We start from the raw sequence: 20,102 nt of genomic DNA, 5'->3' as shown, positions 1-20,102 counted from the left end.
GCTTACCCTGGTGGGCCGTGTCCCAAAGGTTGCCGATCTCTGCTGTAGCTCAACCAGAAGCTATGGGTTTGATGAAGGAAATATGGCATGTGTGATGTAAGAGGTCAGACTACATGATCAGAATAAGCTCTTCTGGCCTTAAAGGCTATAAAATCTATGAAAGGTTAAAACTCGAGCTATGAGCAATATAAAGCACAGGGTCAGTAGGGACCAAGAATCTTTGGTTCTCTCAGCCCATTTTATTATTGAAAGGCATCCTCATCATGAAACTCGTCATCACAATTAGCACTAATGGGCACCCTTGTTGACAGCCTCAGAAAAGAGGCCAAGGACTGACTGGAAAAGGACAGTGAATTATGGTTACCTTCTGACCCCATCAGGTCAGGGATGAGGCACAAGGCAGTACTGGGAAGCGACACTTCCACTGCCTGTGTGGTCTGCACTAGTTCTATTGACAGAGGACTTCAATTTCAACTGCAGTGCCATCAATCAACCCCTAACGTGGTAAATTCAATTAAAAATAAAAATAGAGCTGTGAAAACTTGAAAACATCCCCCGGCAGGCAAGTTCTCTCTCATTTTAAAAGCTTAATTAAACTCGATGGGTAAAATTCCCAGGAGGGAAAACAGTATTTATATAAGTTATTTTTGTCATAGCACACATAGTCTCAATTTAAACTTCACACACTTGGTTACCTTGACAAGGGGGACAAAGAAGAAGAGTGGCTTTTGCTAATGTAAGTTGGGCCCATTCTGCCCCTTAAATCTTGCATAATATAGTCCCTTATTCCACAAGTAGTCCCACTGAAATCAATGAGCTCATTCCTGGTACTATTCAAAAGATGGAAGAATTAGGCCCTTTTGATTGGTTGTTTTCTGGAATTATGGATCAATCTGATTAGAGCACTCGTATGGATGGGGACTGGAGTTTCTGGTTTCTCTGGAGATTCCATTTATTTTTGTCTCCTCGGATACTTAAGAATAAAACTGAGAAGCAATTCCCGGTTTCTTGCACTCTGAAAATCTGAGAGAAGATGAGTGCTGCTCTTAGTATTAAGCTGATTTCCCAGACTGTAGTTTTGTTTCATTTAAAAATAAAAAAACCCTTCCATTAAAAGAAATTGTTTGGCCATGATATTCAAAAACAATTGCTGATTTGGGGGTTTCTGAGTTTTGGGTGTCTAGCTTGAGAGAATTTAGAGGGGCCCGGTTTTTAGAAAGAGCGGAGCACTGTTCCCTCCAAAAGCCCCTCAAGCAGTCTCTTTCTTAAGGTCTCTCAAGATGGGCAACCAATATCTGAAGAACCTCAAAGCACCGGTCATTTCTGAAAAATCTTGGCTGTGAGCTTTGATTCTCTTACTCCACATCTGGTGCCAGAAAAAAAAAAAGGTGGGTGGGTGGGTGGAGAACCTCCTTTCCTCACAAACCAAATAAAAGATAGAGACAAAAACAAATACATTATGCCGCTCATGGGCAGCGGCTGAACCCTTGACCAGGGGTGCTGGAACAATTTTTAGAGTGGAGGGTGCTGAAAGCCATTGAACCAAACTGTGAACCCTGTATAATGGAAACTACTTCATTTCACAGGGTGCTGCAGCACCCCCCACACCCTTAGATCCAACACCTATGCCCCAGGCTTGGAGAGGCTAGGCCCTGGCCTTGCCCACACCTTCTGCCTGAGGCCCCGCCCCTCCCACCGAAGCCCAGAGGCCCCACCCCCCACAGCACACCAGGAGGGTGGCACAGTCCCCCTCCTCTAGCCCCAGAGCACTGGGTGGGTGGGCAGTGTGCCTTCCCCCAGCCCCAGAGCACAGGCCAGCCCTCATTAGTCCCAGTCTGGGGCCCCAGCCACAGGGGGAACAGCTCCCCCCAGCACAGTGCTAGGAAGCAGGAAGGGACCTGGGGGCGAAGTTTGGGTGGGGCCACGCAAGTTGTTTAGGAAGGCTCAGCCTTCCCCTGCCTTTGATACCCACTGCCCATGATACTGCTTGCTCTGATGACACCTCATATATAATACACTGTGTGGAGAAGGAGTTATTGATGCAGTATAACTTTACAGTGTGGGTTCACGAATGCAGAAAGAGTTCTCTGGACCCTACCACAACATTAGAGTCTCAATGGAAATTTTGCTTTTTCCAGAACTGTCTGTAGCTTGGAGAGTCTAACAAGAAAAAAGCATCTTTATTTTGTGTAGCATCTTTTATGCAAACTAGGTGACTGGAGGAGTGAGGGGATTTGTAAAGAGATATAGCGCCTGTAACTGGGCGTGCTCCGTTCCCATCCCCTGATGCCCCAGAAACCACACAGAATATGTTCATAAGTGGCAGCTTCATGTGAATGTATTTATATTTCCATCACCAACACCAGTACAATCTCATGCAGCAAAGTATTTCCAGTGTTTCTTGCCCTCTAACCCTTTCCCACTGGGGCACTGTGCTTGGAGATCTCTTCCTTGCAGTCTCCAAGCATAGTGGGCTCAGCTAACCCATGTTCTCCTGCTCACATCTTATTATATCTTCTTGTATAGCTCACATTCCAGAAAACACCATCACAGCCAACACTATCTGGCATCCTTCTTACCAGTCCCAGCAGAAGCACCAAGAAGTGAAGGAAGACTGAATTACAGTACCCTCCAACGCCTACGAGTGGTCCCGCCAGGACAGCATTGTGGAGCGTGACTGCGAAGCATGGAGGAAACCCACGGCAATGTTCCATGAAGAAGTCAGTCTCTAGGGCACTCAAACAAATTTTACAAACAAGACATTTCCTCTTAAAAATCCACACTAAGTCTATTTCAAAATGTTTTACAGAATTAACTTCACTGTGCCAGGAGTTAACTATTTCCTAGCTGAGGCACCAGCTGGTGGTAGCCAGGAGTTGCTTGCAGTTGACCTGACATTTGTTTATACCTCCCAAATTTAAGAAGGGAGCTCCTTGTCTTTGTACTCTTGTAACTGATTGGAAGACATGCCAATTCTCTAAGCAGCCAGTTAAAATCCCTCACTTCCAAAAAAGCACTGATTTTTTTACAATAGCAAACTGACACACACCTCTCACTAATCTCAGCACATGGCTGGGAAGAGTGTTAATGAGTAGAATGGAAAACTAAGGTATGTTTGGTCATTCGTTATTAAAGTCATAACAACTGTTAAAAAGAACTGACCCTCGCTGGTGAGGGTTTGGAAGAAGGAAGCACAGAACACACTGGATTGCCAATTAGGCACTGCTGTGAGTAGGGCTTAACATGGAAATTCACCATCCCTAAGGGGAGCTCTAGCAGGGATTGTGCAAGCTGAAATATACTTGAAGTGCCATAGGCCCTATATAGTGTGGTGGGTAGAGCTGTGGCTCTGCTTCCCCCAACTCTTTAAGAGCAAAGTGTAGTGTGCACAGAAGAAGCAAACCTTTATAAATAAACTTTTACTGTATTCCACACTACAAAGACTGAGTGGTTCAGATTTAGGAAGATGAGAAGGGTCCATGCAGATTTGTAAAATAGTTTAGGCAGATTTAATGATGTACAGGAAGAGGCTTCTCTGCTTATGAAATCCAATTATTTTCCAGTCTAGACAGCCCATAATTTTTCTGCCCCTGCATGTTACTGGAACTCAGAAGTCATAGCACAAAATAGTTCTCTGGTCACACAGATAATGAATAAACTCCTTTGTCAGATTAATAAATAGTCACACACATCATTCAGACTGAGGATGCTTGAGAGATGCACAGTTAGGTTGAGCCCAAAAATGTGCCTTGCTTTTAGAAAGGATCTAGGATCTGGATGTTTCCAAGAACAGACACCCGCATGAGGGCATGAGTTCATCACAAGAGGGCACCAGACTAAAATTTCATACCATCTGATGGGCCTTATGTGACCTATTTGAAATGAGCAAAAAGTCCTGTGGCACCTTAAAGACTAAAGGACGTATTGGAGCATGAGCTTTCGTGGGTGAATACCCACTTCATCGGATGCATGACGAAATGAGTTATTCCCACTCCAGTTGCTCTTGGGCAAATGTTCATATCACAAAACCATCAAATCTGGGATTAATTGACTATCTTGTCTGCAATGTGTTTCTTCTCACCCCTACAGGTGATCCTTTCCCATCAGCACTGACACATTTGGCACATCAAAATAGTTAAGCTTGTACTGTTGCACTCATTCTGTGGTAAAACTATGTCTGTGTCAGTATGGCACCTTTTAGCAGCACTAAATTCATGAAAAAAAATTAAATTCAAGAAAACCCAGAGTCAATAATTCCTGTGAAGGGTTTTAAAAATGGATCAAAAACCAGGAGTGAAGAACAAACAAATAAGATGTTTCTCTCAAATCTGCAGGGCTGGCCTTACCATGAGGCGAACTGAGGCAGCCGCCTCAGATGCCAGACTGTGGTGGGGGTGCCACTAGGACCCAGAGTGTAGAAAATTGTGTCTGCTGCTGGTGCATATGTTATTCTCTCTGCTCTAGATGCACAGAGATGGTGGAGTGCTGTGCTGGAGGAAGGAGGGCACAAGAGACATAACAGGCGGACAGGAGAAAAGGTGAGAGGGAATAACAGAAAGCAGCAGGAGCTGCAGGGAGAGGAGGAGGAGCCTCTTAGGTACCTCTCTAGCACCCACAGGAGCCTGGACTAATTAACACCAGCTTCTCGGGGAGCTTCCTGTTTCCTGCTACTTCCCTGAATCCACTTGAGGAGAACAGCCAGTCAACTGAAGTAATAGGAGCCAGTTAGGCCCTTAAAACACTGATATTTTCCCTCACTCAGGCCCTGCTAACAGCCTGCTTATTTGTCCCCTTCAATTGAGTGTTGAGAGCCACAATAGCTGGCACAGAACAACAGTCATGAGTGAAAGAAGAAAACACCCCTCTGAGGCAGCATTCAGAAAAAAGAAAGAAAGCAAAGGAAACTTTTCTATCTAAGCAGGAAGGAGCTCTCATGAGATACATAGACACAAATGTTCACGGTGAGCCTTCTGGCCCTAGTGAGGATGTGAGTGGTGAGGAGATGCCTGATCTTCCAGTTAATCAGAGTGCAGGTGACCTGGCATCTACTGCAGCATCCATATCTCCATCTCAAAATCGATGTAACCATGCACATTCCTGAAGAAAAGTGTAGATTAGAAAAGAATGTGGTGGAGACGCAAGAAACAGCTGCTACTGAGTTTCGGTCCTTAAGTCAAGATGATCCAGGATTGTGGACCCACTTGAGCAGTAGCCTGAGGGACTTCCTTGTGCTGCATGGGCCACAGCAAGTGAAAAAAACTTCATGTTCCCCAAAGACAATGAAAATAGAAGTTTCCATCCAACATATTACTGGTGTGAAATCCCCAATGGTGACAAAGTGGAGAGGCCATGGCTTATGTATTCAAAAACCCAGAACGCTGCATACTGTTTTGGTTGCAAACACTTCCAGTCTAATGTTCCAGCCACATTAGGTTCTACAGGAACAAAGGACTGGAAAAATCTGGCTAGAAATGTGGCATACCATGAGACGGCAGCAAATCAGCAGAGAGCATTCCATAGGTGGAAAGAGCTTGAGATGAGACTAAGATTAAAGGCCACCATAGATGGTCAGCATCAAGAGAAGATTGCATCAGAGTCTCTTAACTGGCAAAATGTTCTGAAAAGGTTCATTGCCATTGTGAGAATGCTTGCTACCCAAAACCTAGCACCTCATGGCACTTCAGATCAGCTGTATGTGCCAAACAATGGAAACTTCCTTAAAATTGTGGAGCTGATGGCTGAGTTTGATGCTATACTCCAGGAGCATCTAAGAAGAGTCACCACCCAAAAAATGTACACACACCACTACCTTGGAAAGACAATTCAAAATGAGATCATACAGTTACTGGCAACAAAAATCAAACAGAAGATTGTGGCAGATCTGAAGTCAGCAATATATTACTCTGTTATTCTGGACTGCACATCTGACAGCAGCCATACAGAACAAATGACTTTAATAGTGCGGTTTGTAACAACAACAGAACCTAGTGAAAATGTCCCTGCAATGGTGACTGTCAGCGAGCATTTTCTAGAATTTATTGACATTGATGATACTACAGGAGCTGGTCTGACAAATGTGCTTCTTAAAAAGCTGGCAGATATGGGAATTGCAATAGCTGACATTAGAGGTCAGGGCTATGATACTGGTGCCAACATGAGAGGAAAGAACAGAGGAGTGCAGACATGGATCTGAGAGTTAAACCCTTGAGCTTTTTTTGTTCCATGCAGTTCTCATTCATTGAACTTGGTGGTCAGTGATGCAGCATCAGCTTCTAGTGAGGCTGCTGAATTTTTTAATGTAATTCAAAGCATCTATGTATTTTTCTCTGCATCAACTCATTAATGGCAAATTTTGAAGCAACATCTGGGAACATCCTCTCTGACTGAAACCACTGAGTGCCACATGATGGGAGAGTCGAGTGGAAGCGATAAAGCTTATCAAACACCAAACTGGGAAGATAGATGATGCCATAGTTGCCATTATGGAGAATAATGCTATGACAGGAATTGTTTGTGGGAGAACAGTGGCAGAGGGAAATGGAATCACCAGAAACATACATAACTACAAATTTTTGTGTGGCTTAGTGTTGTGGCATGACACACTGTTTGAACTAAATGTTGTAAGCAAGAGACTCCAAGGTGTTGACCTTGATATATCTGGAGCAATGGAATAACTGGACAAAGCAAAGTCATACTACAGTCTTATCGGTCAGATGAGGGATTTCAAAACATTCTGAAGAGTGCACAGAAGTTGGCAGAGAAACTTCACACTGAAGCTATTTTCCCACCGATTCAAGAATACAAGAGTCACTGAAGAAGACATTTTGATTACAAAGCACGGGATAATCCCATAAGAGACCCCAAACAACAATTCAAAGTTGAATTCTTTAACCAGATGCTAGATTGTGCAATACAGTCAGTTGAAGAACATTTCATGCAGCTCAAGGAACACAGCAGTATATTTGGGATGTTGTATGATATTCCAAAACTCCTTACTATATCTGAAGAAGACCTACACCAGCAATGCAGGGCACTAGAGACAGTGTTGACACATGATGACATGTGCAATATTGATGTGAGTGACTTAGGTGATGAACTGAAAGCCCTTTCAAGATACATTTCAGCAGGCTCAACTCCAAAGGCTGTTCTGGAAGATATGTGCACAAATAAGATGACCACCCTCTTTCCAAATGCTTTTGTTGCTCTGCACATACTTCTAACACTTCCTGTACCAGTTCCCAGTGGAGAATGCAGCTTCTCCAAGCTGAAGTTAATAAAAACACATCTACGCTCCACAATGACACAGAAGAGGCTGGTCGGCCTTGCAACCATCACAATAGAGCATGAGTTGACCCAGACTGTGGACCTTCAGGAAGCAGTTCAAATCTTTGCAACCAAGAAGGCACGGAAAGCACCACTTTGATTATTCAAATAGATAAAAGTGCCAGTGTTTACTATGCAGACAAGAAAAGTTACATTTGCTGTTTAGGTGTTTGAAAGTTAAGTGTTAACTTAAAATGCCTTATTCAAAAATTTTAAGTATTAGTTCTCCTTTATTGGGGTAGGTAGCGGAGCAGTACCATAAGAGGAGAAGAACAGGAAGAAGGCAGAATTGAGACCTTTCAAACTTTTGGCCTAAGCAAGGGAGCATGGGGGCATCATTTGAGCTCCCTGCCTCAGGTGCCAAAATGTTGTGGGCTGGCCCTGCAAATCTGTGCAGTTAAACTTGGACTGTTCTTCCTTTGGCTTCTAACTTATGTTGAAGCTGTACAAGAGATTCTTCGGATCAAATTTAGCCCTGGTAGAAAGAGACAATTCTACTGAAGTCAATGCAATTGTTCCCAATTATGCCAGGGCTGATCTAACTCCCATTGACGCCAATGGAAATATTCAACTCCCACTGAAGTCAGAATAAGACCCTGGAGGGGGAAAGAGGGGTAATGCCACGTGTTATACTAGAGATGCCAAAGATGGAAACAAAATCTGGTCAACAGTTTATATGGGGGGAGTCGCAGATTCTTTGTCTGCACAACAGTTTAATTAGATCCCCCAGGGCTCTATGAGCAGAAGTGTGATGGCTAAGCCTACCACTGACGCAATGGAAGAATTTTCTGTCTTCTGCTCAAAAAGCAGCACTCATGAGCTAAAAGCAGAAATTACTAGGTTTAAAAAACAAAACAAATTAAGCTGTCTCCTGTGGCTCTTGTTTCTCTGGACTCAGAATTTGACCAGATGGTCACTGGAATCAGTAGAAAGGCCATTCAAGAAGCAAACTGCCTCACTAGTTTTAAGCCTGAAAATAGTAGGGAATTAAAATGATCTCATCTCAGAGTTATTTTAATGCAATTAAGAATAATAATACAGTAGCAGAGAGTCAGGAAAATCAGATACCTACAGTCAGTGCTGCTGTCCTGAACAATTTTCCTCTAAGATCCTGTCTACTCTGGAATTAAGCCATATTTTAAGAATGGTTCATCACGTCAATGAAGGCCATGCTATATGGAATAACTGGGATAGAGATTAAAATAAATATTCTCAACCCCCCCCCTGAGGACAGAAGTAAATTGAACACTTTAGTTAGGGATAAATTCTAACATTTTTATTAACAATGAATAGTACCTTACTCCTTAACTTCAGTGGGATCTCCTGTGGAGAAAGGTATTGCTCAGTGTGAGTATGGGTATCATAGGCAGGTTTTTAGAGATGAAGGGCCTGAGTGTGACTGGATCTATACCAGTGTTCAAGGATGAGAGTGAGAGTGCAAGAACACGAGTCTTTTCCCACATTGTGATCCTGTGCAGGGCCAATCACAGTCCTCATTTCCTGTTCTAGCAATGCCACAGGGATTAGGCAGGGTTGGAGTGAGAGTTGGACCATGTATGTGTCTTCTCCACACCTCTTCCACCAGCCAGCAGAGCAAAACTAAAATGGATGGAGAAAAAATCCAAGCTGCAGGTTTGGAAGAAGAAAAGCAGGAAACTTATTAATGAGGTGGACAGTCAGACTTGATAAATATTTAGGGTTATACCATATCATTGTCTTACTTGGCTAAGCAGGAGAGTGAGGCTAGCATACACACTTGCACACACACAAACAAACAAACACACACACACACACACACACACACACCCTAGACCCAAGTAAGACCAACACTGATCTTGCCTGGTGTGGAGCACTGTCTCTGCTCTATGGAAACTCTCTCCTCCATCAAGATAAGGTGCAAGCGTTGGGTCATGCTGATGACTGTCACCCAAAGTGCCTTCTCTATCTAGAAAGAATCCATCTGTTCCTCTCTAAGAATGACCTGTCAAGGAGATACATGCATTTGTCACCTCTCGACTGAACTATTGTAATTCCCTCTACCTTGTTCTAAGTGTGAAGTTCACAAACAAGCAACAGCTAGTGCATATGGCCATGATTCAACTCATATATCTGATAAGCCAAAGAGAACATAACATGTGGGGCTTCACAAGCTGCTTCCCCTTCACTACCTGATCCACTTTGAAATCTGCTACTGATCTAAAAATCTCCAAATGAAATAGGGCCATCTTCCCTTTTGGAACCAACCAGAGTAGCTACAATAATCTGGTATACTGCACCTAACAAGGGTACAGGTAGAAACTGGAGGGAGACAGAGGTAGAGCCTGCACAATAGTAGCCCTGGGGCTCTGAAACCTCCACCCTGACAAAGGACATCAAAAGGTGCTTACCATCGGCTTATCATCGGCTAATCACTCTTCAGGAGTCTTCACCAAAGATCCTGAGTAGAAGAGAAGAAAATGCCAGCAGCATGCACAAAATTAGAAGCCAAAGACTAAGCCACACAGCAGGATGGAGAAGGGAGAGATGTACTATTTTCTGTCAAAAAGTTAATAATTAGATACAGTTTCTTCCTTAATTTATTCTCATTATTTTTCTTCTATTTCATAACAAAACTATATTGAGCTTTTTAAACAGAGAATGAAGAAACTGATAACCCGAGACTGTTGGGGAGCCTTCACCATATAATTTTTACTCTCCAGTTTCACTAACAAGTTGCTCTATTAATTTAAATCACAGTACAGATCTTAGCTAGTCCAGTGAGAGTCTGACTTATAATACCTGTCTCACCAGAAACCACTAAAATATTTTGCCAGAAACTCAGCCAGTCCAGATGTACTTCCACAGCTAAGAAAACCTGGATAACTATACTCTTTGTGCCTTCACATATTTTGTGTGGTTTGTGTCACTGTGCTCTCATCTTCAGTGATATAAATTAAATTCCGTTTGAGAGAGAGACTTCTCCATCCTCTCTCTTTTTCTCAGCAGTTGGACATGTATTTATAGTAGTTGCCTAGGAACCAGGGGATTTTTTTAAAAAAAGAAAAAAACTACCTTATCCTTAAAAATAACCTTAGAAACCAAATTCTGTGCACAGCAAATACAGGGCTGCTGGCTTTTCATCTTTGATATGATAATTATCCAAGCGTGAGTGAAGATGCAATGTAGAGAGGTGAGATTAATACATGCTACTTGTTCTAACAGTGGGAAATCCCTTTAACTGTGTATCCAGCACACGGTGATGTAGTATAACCTTGAGAAGCATATAGAGCTCTGCAGAAATGTTTGTACCCACAGCACAATTGATAATACTTTGAACTTGTTTCATTGAGTGCTTCCAAAGTGTTTTGCAAATATTAGCTAAGTCTTGTACTACAATGTCAAGGTAGGTAATGGACCCAATCCTCCCCCACTTGATCAAGCAAGGCTTCCATTGATTTCAGTGGGAAGTTTGGCTGAGTAAGACAGCCAGGGATCAGGCTTATTACCTATTACCAGGGCCACCCAGAGGATTCTGGAGGCCTGGGGTCTTCGGCGGTGGGGGGCCCCCACTTCAGCAGTAATTCAGTGGCGGGGGGTCCTTCCACTCCGGGACCCGCCGCCGAAGTGACCCGAAGACCCACGGTGGGGGCCCCCCGCCACCGAATTACCGCCAAACTGGGACCCGCCGCTGAAGTGCAGCCCGGTCTTCGGGGCACTTCAGCAGCGGGTCCCAGAGTGGAAGGACCCCCGCCGCCGAAGACCAGGCTGCACTTTGGCGGTGGGTCCCACTTCGGCGGTAATTCGGAGGTGGGGGGTCCTTCCACCCCGGAGCGGAAGGACCCCCCTCCACCGAAGACCCAGAGCGGAAGAAGCTCCAGGGACCCAGGCCCTGCGAGAGTTTTCTGGGGCCTCCAGAGCGAGTGAAGGACCCCACTCCAGAGGCCCCGAAAAACTCTCCTGGGGGCCCCTGCAGGGCCCGGGGCAAATTGCCCCACTTCCCCCCTCCCCCCGCCCCCCCCGGGCGGCCCTGCCTATTACTACAAAATGAACCACAATGCGATTTTAAGAAGTTGCTTGAAAACCCCTGAAAACAAAGTTAGGTGCTGCGGTGCTTTTCAGTATCCCACCAGGTGCCTATCTGCATCTTTAGGCACCTAAACACTTGAACCAATCTGGCTCTTAGTTTTGTACATCTTTATCTGATTACACTGTGGCCTTTCATTTCACAAGTGAACTTATTCTGGGAATTTAATGGGTTTTACTGGGATTTCACTGATTACTAAGGGAAGAATTTCATCCAAGATCTTCAATTTGCAGGTGCAGGCCTTTAAAAAAAGGCCAACGGGAATCAAGTAAATACACGTAGTTATGAGGATTTGGGAAGTTAGCCAGCAACTTCTAAGCTTTTTTTATTCCATGAAAGAGTCTTTTTAAAACTGATGGAAGGGATATAATCCTACGTGAATTGCATCCATGATGGAAGGGTAAGCTACTGGTCTATACTTAGCTAGTAGGAGGCAATATTTGCTTTTTCAGACAGCATTCGCAAATTCTAATCAAACCTTTGGCAGATTTATAGATTGAACAAACTGCACACTAAGCTCCCTCGCAGGCAAACACCCACATGTTCAAGGGACTGATGTGCCAAAGTTAAATACTTGTGTGTCTGCAGGTTTGGGGCCTAAAGTTTACAAATATTTTTACAGCAACAATTGAAAACTATATACTCTGCAAATTCAAAGGCAGACCAAATGGCTAATTTGGCCCTAGTATAAGTGGATGCAAGTCCTTTGAACTCAGTGTAATAGTGACCCTTTCACACCAGGTCTGAATTATTTGATCCCAGGTCTTAAAGGTAAATTGCAAATATATTGAACATGTTGCAAAACAGCAACTATACAAACATATAGAAGGCCAGATGATCCTCAGATGGTATAAAACTGATGCAGTCAATAGAGCTATGCTGATTTACTCCAGCTAAAGATCTGGCCCATATTTTTTAAATAATGTGGAATTTTTACCTGAGATGTAGATGTCTCGCAAATACTCACTAATGCTGTGTACAGAAGCTTTTCTGCAAATTATTCCTAAGGGATAGAGCCACAAAATGCCTAACTTCAACATTTAGGCACCGCTGAGGTCCTCAAATACCCTAGGTGCCACCAAACTCCGTAGGATCCTGAGTTTCTACCAGCGAGCACGTGCACGGCCACATCAATCTACGTACCCAGGTGCCTATATCATACCAAAGCTCCAGGGGATCCTCAAGTAAGGTCACAATTTAGGCAGATGCTGAATTCTGCCCCTGTCTTAAGCAGAAAGAAATTCAAATCAAAACAGTCTTTAGGGTTAATAGACATATTTAAATCATTAGAGAAAAAGTGTGAAGTGATGTAGAATAAATGTCCATAATCAGTAAGCATCTCACTGTTTTTGCAAGGTGACTTTGACTAGAAGCCAAGAACTCCTCTAAATGTTTTTTTATTTGTTTGATGTTTTTATCTGAAAGGCCTTCTCTGAGTTGGAATGTAATCTGAGACAGATGCTGATATTTTATATCTGGTTTGATTTTCAGAGAACTTCATCAAGCTCCTTATATTGTTTCTTTTTTGTTCTTTCTAAGAATGATACACTAAAGCACCTTTAGTGGAAATAAATAAATAAATAAGTCTTCCTCCGTTGTAAAATTCCCATTTCTCTGGCCCAGCTAGCTGCTATTTTGGGGTTTTAAAGATTCACCCCCACATGTTGCAATTATTATTTGGATCCCCATTTGAATTGAAATATTGTCTCTCAAGGGTATAATCCACCCTTGTTTGCTATGACCACATATTGTGACAAAGTTCCTTCTCTATCTTGGTGGGTCCTGCACTTACTGGCAGACTTGTTCCTCTCACAGATTCACTATGTGGGTCAGGGAACAGCCCAGGGCCCTGTGGACTGCAGCTGAAATAGTGTTATAATGTTGCCTTAATTTACCACTAGCCATTTATGAAGGAGGGTAGCAGGACTGTGGCTTAATCAATAGATCAGTTTTGAATCTGATTCACTGATTCAAGATATTGGAGTAAGGCAGACATAGGGTGGTTGGATTATTGAAAAGACCAGCCTAGGATAACCTCTCTTAAACACCCACACAAGCCCTAATGCAGTGAAATGGAATATTGCATACCAAAGGACTGCAGGATTGGGCCGTTAATGCTGTGATATTGGAAAGTAAGAGCAGAGTTAGCACTACTGCAGACTATAGTTTGGAAGATACATACAACCCCTAAACCCACAAAAGAGGACTGGAGGACCAATAGCAACACAGCATGAATACAGTCTGGGGAAGGTATGTTGATTATAATAGGAGCTGAGCAGCTAAACCCCGGAACCCCTTTTGTAAGGTAAATGTGATTGTTTGTTTGTTTGTTTGTTTCCCAAGTGAAATTTTTTTAAAGTGATCAGGGGGCCATCAAGTTGAAAATGTCTTAAGTTTCACAAGAGGAAAAACAAGTAATGTGAATGCCCTTGTTGGATTCACCACCTCTGATGTAACTTGAATAGCGGTGGCCCGAGAGATCCAGGAGCTTAGGAAAGAAAGAATCATTTCATACTGAGTAAAATGCCATGTTGCAAAATTTTCATATAAATTAGGCTAAAAGTCCCAGGATGCAATCTTGCTCATGGAAAAATTCCTATGGACTTCAATGAGAGCAGGAATAGGCCCTCACTGTAGTGAGTAACATTAGGAGGGTAAGGCCTTCAAAGTAGATTACTACAGTTACAAATAATTTTTCGGTAAAATACATACAAAAATGATGCTAGAACACGAGTAAGACTGAAAATATAAGTACACAAAAGATAATCTATGGCTATTGTAAATTTTCTCTGCACACTGTGTATAGTAGTTGTGAATTTCAGCCCTTTTTAAGTATCAGGGTGTAGCCGTGTTACTCTGTATCCACAAAAACAACAAGGAGTCCGGTGGCACCTTAAAGACTAACAGATTTATTTGAGCTTAAGCTTTCGTGGGTAAAAAACCCACTTCTTCAGATGCATGGAGTCTGAAGAAGTCCATGCATCTGAAGAAGTGGATTTTTTACCCACGAAGCTTCTGACCAAATAAATCTGTTAGTCTTTAAGATGCCACCGAAGTCCTCGTAGCCCTTTTTAAGTTATTCCCACTTCCCCCAAAAAGAGAGAGAGACAGAGAGACAGAGAGACAGACAGACTGGGAAAAAATATAAATTGTCATAGACACATTACTCAAAAGGAACTTAATGGGTTAAAAAAAAGTTAGGATTGAAGCCAAGCTTATGAAATTTCAACCAGAAGGATTTTGTTAAAGTTACAAAACCTTGCTTTTCAGTTGCTTGTAACGGACTGGCCACATCACTCTACCCTCAACCATAGGATCTCTGACAATGACAAAATAACATTCTTCGGACAAGTACCTTTTTGTTTCCAAACTATAGTCTGAATCAACCAGTGATGTAATGGATCTGTTAAAGAACCACCGGGAAAGATATAAGTATATGATCTTTTGATTATCCGGTGCTGATCCTGCAATGAGATTCATGTGAGTACACCCTGGCACACCATGCAGAGTTCATTTCAGGATTGGGGTCTAAGTATGCCTATTAACTTCTGGTTTTGTTTTGCTTATGTAATCACTACCATGTCCAGCTCCAACTGCACAGCAAAATAAATCATTCTTAAAATTGTTTCTGAATAAAATAATAACATTTCATATCACCCAAGTCCAAGAACACTGAATTGATGGCACTCAAATATCATTTGGACTATATATCTGAACAGGAATTACCTGTGGCTAAGACTTATTTTCCCCATCTACTTTTGGTAAAATGGATACAATCTTGTATCTTGGATAAGGACTTTGTTATAGGTATCCCCACTTGCCACCATTGTAATACACACCTTAAACCACTCAAACATTTAATTCAGGGACCAATTGAAAGCCTACTGAAGTTAACAGGAATCCTCCCTTTCCACTGAAACAGGCCCTTGTGCAGAGTGAGGCTGCCTACTTGTTAAGAAGAATATTTTGCCATAAGCATCTTGCTTCATGGCCTGTTTTGTATGTTCATGGCCTGTTCACTTCTGGGTGAAATTTAAGGTATTGTTTTTGACTTGTATATTTGTTTTATAAATTGAGGTTATTTAATTAAATAAAACCTCCAAATGCAATCTGTCTCTGGGCTTCCCATGTCTCCTCTGTTTATTACACATAGTATGCTGTTTCAGGCAGGGGAACATTGTGTCTTCTACAGGGCTGACCACTTGGTTGACACGTAGTAAATAACAATATAAATCATCAGGAAAGAGGGTACCACAAAGGCAGATGTGCTCACACATACCCTATCTGTTCTTATAAACTTTTTTTGGGGGGGGGAAGAGGAGGATGGTTGTGGATGTGTAAACAAAAAATATGTAAGAATAAAAAAAATTGTTTATTTTTAGTGAATAAACTAGCTGGGGAAATTGTTTCATTTACAAGACATCTCATCTGCAAACCAAAGTTATTAAACCCTTCTCAGTCACACAAATGATAAATGAAGACCCAGTTACAGAAACCTTGGCACATATGCAAGTATTCCAGCTCAATCTGTTATGTGGCAATTTACCATTTATGTTTCATAGGTCAGAATGACATAGAAAATATAGGAGAAGATAATTGTATTAAGTAGCAGACATTCCCCTACAAAAGCATACTGTTTTGCCAACATCTTCACAAGACAACATTTTGCTGGAAAAGAAGGATAAGAGAATCAACTAAGAATGAGTGAACCTCAAGAGATCTGGGGATTCAGTATGGATAAACATTCAAAAGTTCAGATGCTTGTTACTTATCCAAGCCTATGGAGGTTTGCACCTTCCATCTCCAACATCTGCAAAGACTTCTGCTCCTTGTCCCCCCATCTCCCAATTTCCACAGCCAAAGCACTACATACTGTATTTCCTTTCTGCTTTGTGAACCTCTAGGGGGAAAACCACAGAGTGCAGAGAAATCTGAAAGAAGCAGTAACAGGGCTTTTTTCAAGTAGTCACAAGTTGTGTAGGAGGTTCCATGAAAGAAAGAGAGACCTACATAAAGAAGTCGGGGAACGCTGGAAGCTAGAACCTTTACAAGATACAGGAATTTAAACAAACTAATGCAAATCTGTAAAAATGAAGAACAAACTGTAAAAAGAGAAAAATAGTGTAACGTTGTTTTATTCAAACCTCTTCTGAGATTCAGATCTTATTCTGGGGTTGAGCATGATTCAGGACCATCCTTAAAGCATTATACATCCCACCAAACTTTCTGAACATATTCTATGCATGTTATCTAAACTTAATCTGTACAAAACAAAAAGGGACATTAAATGCCTTTGCCTAATGCCACAGAGCAAAGTCTGCAGCAGAAGCTGGGAAACAAATTTAGGTCTTGCTACCTTTCCCTATTGAGAGACCCAGGCTGTCTTTTGTACTAATATATTGGAATTTGTTGAATCTAATTGTACTGGGAAGAATATTATATTTGTGTCTAGCAAAGTTATGAATTTAAGCTCCCAGCTCAGCTTTTGAAAGAGTTCTGCAGGTTTCCTTAGAGGACAAGGACTGATAGGTCAAATACGGAGTGATCATTTTTATCTTATGCGTGTGCTAGTTCATTCAAGAGCATAGTGATTATCTGGTTTTACCCACATAGTTGTTATTGGTGTGTTTAGTACACTGGATAAGGTACACCTCATGCTGTAAACAGGCATGCATAAGACCCATGGATCTTGAAAGGTGTGTTCTGGGGAGTGTTGATCATTGTAGCAATCTAGATGTGTCTACAGGTTTTGCATCTGTTGTTCTGCCATGGTCTGGTGCTACTTTGAGTTGGTGTGTCTTGCTCTGTAGTAAGCTTGCTTTTGATAATGAGTTTGGAGAGGCAGGGGGATTGTTTGAAGGCCAGAAGAGGAGTTTCAGGAAAAAATTCTCTCAGGATGTCGTCATCACAGAGAATGTGTTGTAGCGGTTTAATGATACTCTGAATGGGTTAGGTGACAACTAGTACATATCTGGTTTCTCTCTTTGGAATTATATAATGAAATGTTAATGTCATAAATAAAACAAAAACAACAAATCATACATTGCATGCTCAGTATAGCACCTGTAATCTGAAGAGGATGTATAGGGATAGTGGACACTATCCTTGGATTTTGGAAACCTGGATTCCATCCCCTGTACTGCCAGAGACTTCCTGTGTGATGGGCAAGTCACTTAGCCACTCTGTGCCTCAGTTCCTCAGCTATTTAAAAAGCATTATAATAGCACTTCCCTACAACACAAGGGTGTTGTAAGGATAAATCCATGAAATAGTGGAAGGCACTATTGTGGAACCATAGAAATATGCAAGATAGAATATTCTGTTTATACTGGAACAAATTTTGAAATGTATTATGCAAAATAATAATAGTAGTAACAACAACAGGCACTTAAATACTTATTTTAGGTACTTATGATGGGATCCACAAAAGTACGTAGGCACCTAAGTCCCAATTCTGGCTCCACTACAATCCACAACATTTCTGTCAAACTCCAGGGGTGCCTAAATCCCTTGGTGCCCAACTTTTTCATGGTAAAAGTTCCTTCAGCACCTATGTTTCTGCTTCTGAGCCATGCACACTGCTGCCTCCCTTTTAGTGTCTAGACACCTTACCCAGAGTGACTCACAAACCAGAGAACCACAGGCATTTGGCTGCCTAAGTTGCATGCAGGGCCCAATCCAGTAGGTGTGTTCAGAAGTTGCTTACCAGATCAGATCCTGTTCAAAATCCAGTCACAGGAGAAAGAGGTGGTGGTCCCCTTGTAACTTTAGTCACGTGGTTAGATCACTCCTGGGGGATGTGGAAAACCCACATTCAGTTGCCAGGGGGGGAGAAAGGATTTGAAATGGGTCTCTCACTTTTCAGGAGAGTTAGAATCATAGAATCTCAGGGCTGGAAGGGACCTCAGGAGGTCATCTAGTCCAACCCCCTGCTCAAAGCAGGACAATCCCCAAATAAATTATCCCAGCCAGGGCTTTGTCAAGCCTGACCTTAAAAACCTCAAGCTCTCTAGCCTCTGAGCTACATGGTACTCTGATGTGGGGCTCCCTCAATTACTCCTGTTAGAGCTGTTCCACTGTGGATAATTATTGAAAGAGTGGTTGGAGCAGGGGGACTGGACCAGACCCAGGGTCTCATCTCCCAGGTGGGTGCCCTAGCCACTAGGCTACAGAGTCATTCGTATTTTCTCTGTGTATCTCTGTCCCAGTGATTCCCCTGTGGATAAGCACCCCTTGAGCTGATTTCAGCACCTAAATAGGAATCCAGACACCTAAATAGCCATGTAGGTATCTCTAATGGATACTTAATGCCAAGGGGCAACATTTAAAAGTGGTGTTAATCTACTATACAGTATTGGCACTGCTCACGCCACAGCCTTTGGCAGTAGAGCTCAGGCACTGGCAGCAAGACATTATGTGAGCGATTGCTTTCGGGTCACACACAGGTTTCCTAAACCTGCCAAATGTTTGTAGGAAAATACCAATAGAATACCGGTTTGCAGAAATTTAATATTTTGTATAATGGCCATAAATATAAATGGATTTTCTTAATTTGCATGGACCTTGAAAGAGAGCCAGAAGGAGGAGGGAAAAGGGAGCAGCACAAACAAGAAGAGAGGAACAGAGTGAGACCCAGATATTTTATTCACTTATCCCCTTTCACTAGCATCAGTTTTGCAATCCTCCACCACAACCCATCCCAAAGCATTTCACTCTAATTCCCCACACACATACCTTGAGAAATCTGGGGGCAGGAGAAGCATCTCCTGGAGGCTCTTCACCCCTCTTCATTTCCCCCCATGACCTAGGACACTGCGGGATGCATCTTCACTCCCCCACCCAGGCCTGAGGGAGCAGCAGCTCGGACAGCTAGGAAAGGGGAAGTAGGGCCTGCAGGGAGCAGCTGCTCCCCAATGCCATGCAGCATTCTGGAGTACTCCCAGCTCCTCAGCAGGGATCATGGAGGAAGCAATTTAGGTTTGGGTAGCCTGGAAATAAGCCTACTGCACATCACAAGAGCTCAGAGCATCCCACAGAGCTGGTGCTAGCCCACTGGGGTCCCTAAGCAGGAATATCCCCTCCCCCCCCAATACTAAAGCAGGCATGTTGTTATCATAAAAAGCAAATAGGGGGCCCCCTTGAGCTGCTCAGGACCCTAAGCAATCTCTTAGTCTGTTTATGCTTAGCACTGGCTCTGGGGGAGAACAAAGATTCCCTGCACACACACCCTTAAAACAGGATGGAAGTGATGCATCAGCTGGCCGTCTGTAGGGGGTGATGAGTAAATCCCCAGAGTGGGGAGTCAGAGGTTTCTGAACCTAAACGGGAGATTCACTTGAACCTATAAATATTTTGCTTCTTTAACAAAACCTTGCAGTTTCACCATGAACAGTTCACAAACCTCTAAGTTGTAGCAGCCTGAAGGGAGGCTGTAAATGAGTCCTTTTTTCCTACCCTGACCAGAGAGTAGCACCCATCCCAGGAGTCTGTTGAGAAGGTATAAGTCTATTGGTTAAAGCTAAGTATCCTGTTACCAGTAATGGATTGACTATGCTAATAACTTTTGAGCATGCCCAATATGAACTAGGTGCTTCCAGAAGCCTATGCAGCCTGCCTGACTCAGTTTGAGTACTGAGTACTCCTGCAGCTAATATAAAATATGCTCCACCTTTTCTCCAGCCAACCTGATTCTTAGTGCTTTACTAAATGTTCCAAC

General features: G+C 42.7%; 1 long non-coding RNA gene across 1 annotated transcript; it reads right to left on the bottom strand.

The window, feature by feature from the left end:
• Window positions 1-9,168: 9,168 nt before the first annotated feature.
• On the bottom strand, window positions 9,169-19,892 carry LOC120399115. The gene is made up of 4 exons (XR_005594965.1): window positions 19,788-19,892; window positions 18,093-18,176; window positions 9,711-9,760; window positions 9,169-9,304 (listed from the first exon to the last, which is right to left on the bottom strand). It is a non-coding gene; the product is annotated as an uncharacterized LOC120399115 (long non-coding RNA).
• Window positions 19,893-20,102: the final 210 nt, after the last annotated feature.

This window comes from Mauremys reevesii, linkage group 2 (assembly GCF_016161935.1).
Source record: "Mauremys reevesii isolate NIE-2019 linkage group 2, ASM1616193v1, whole genome shotgun sequence".
Taxonomy (NCBI): Eukaryota; Metazoa; Chordata; order Testudines; family Geoemydidae; genus Mauremys; species Mauremys reevesii.
Note: the sequence above shows the minus strand (reverse complement) of the source record. Positions and strands in the feature narration are given on the sequence as shown.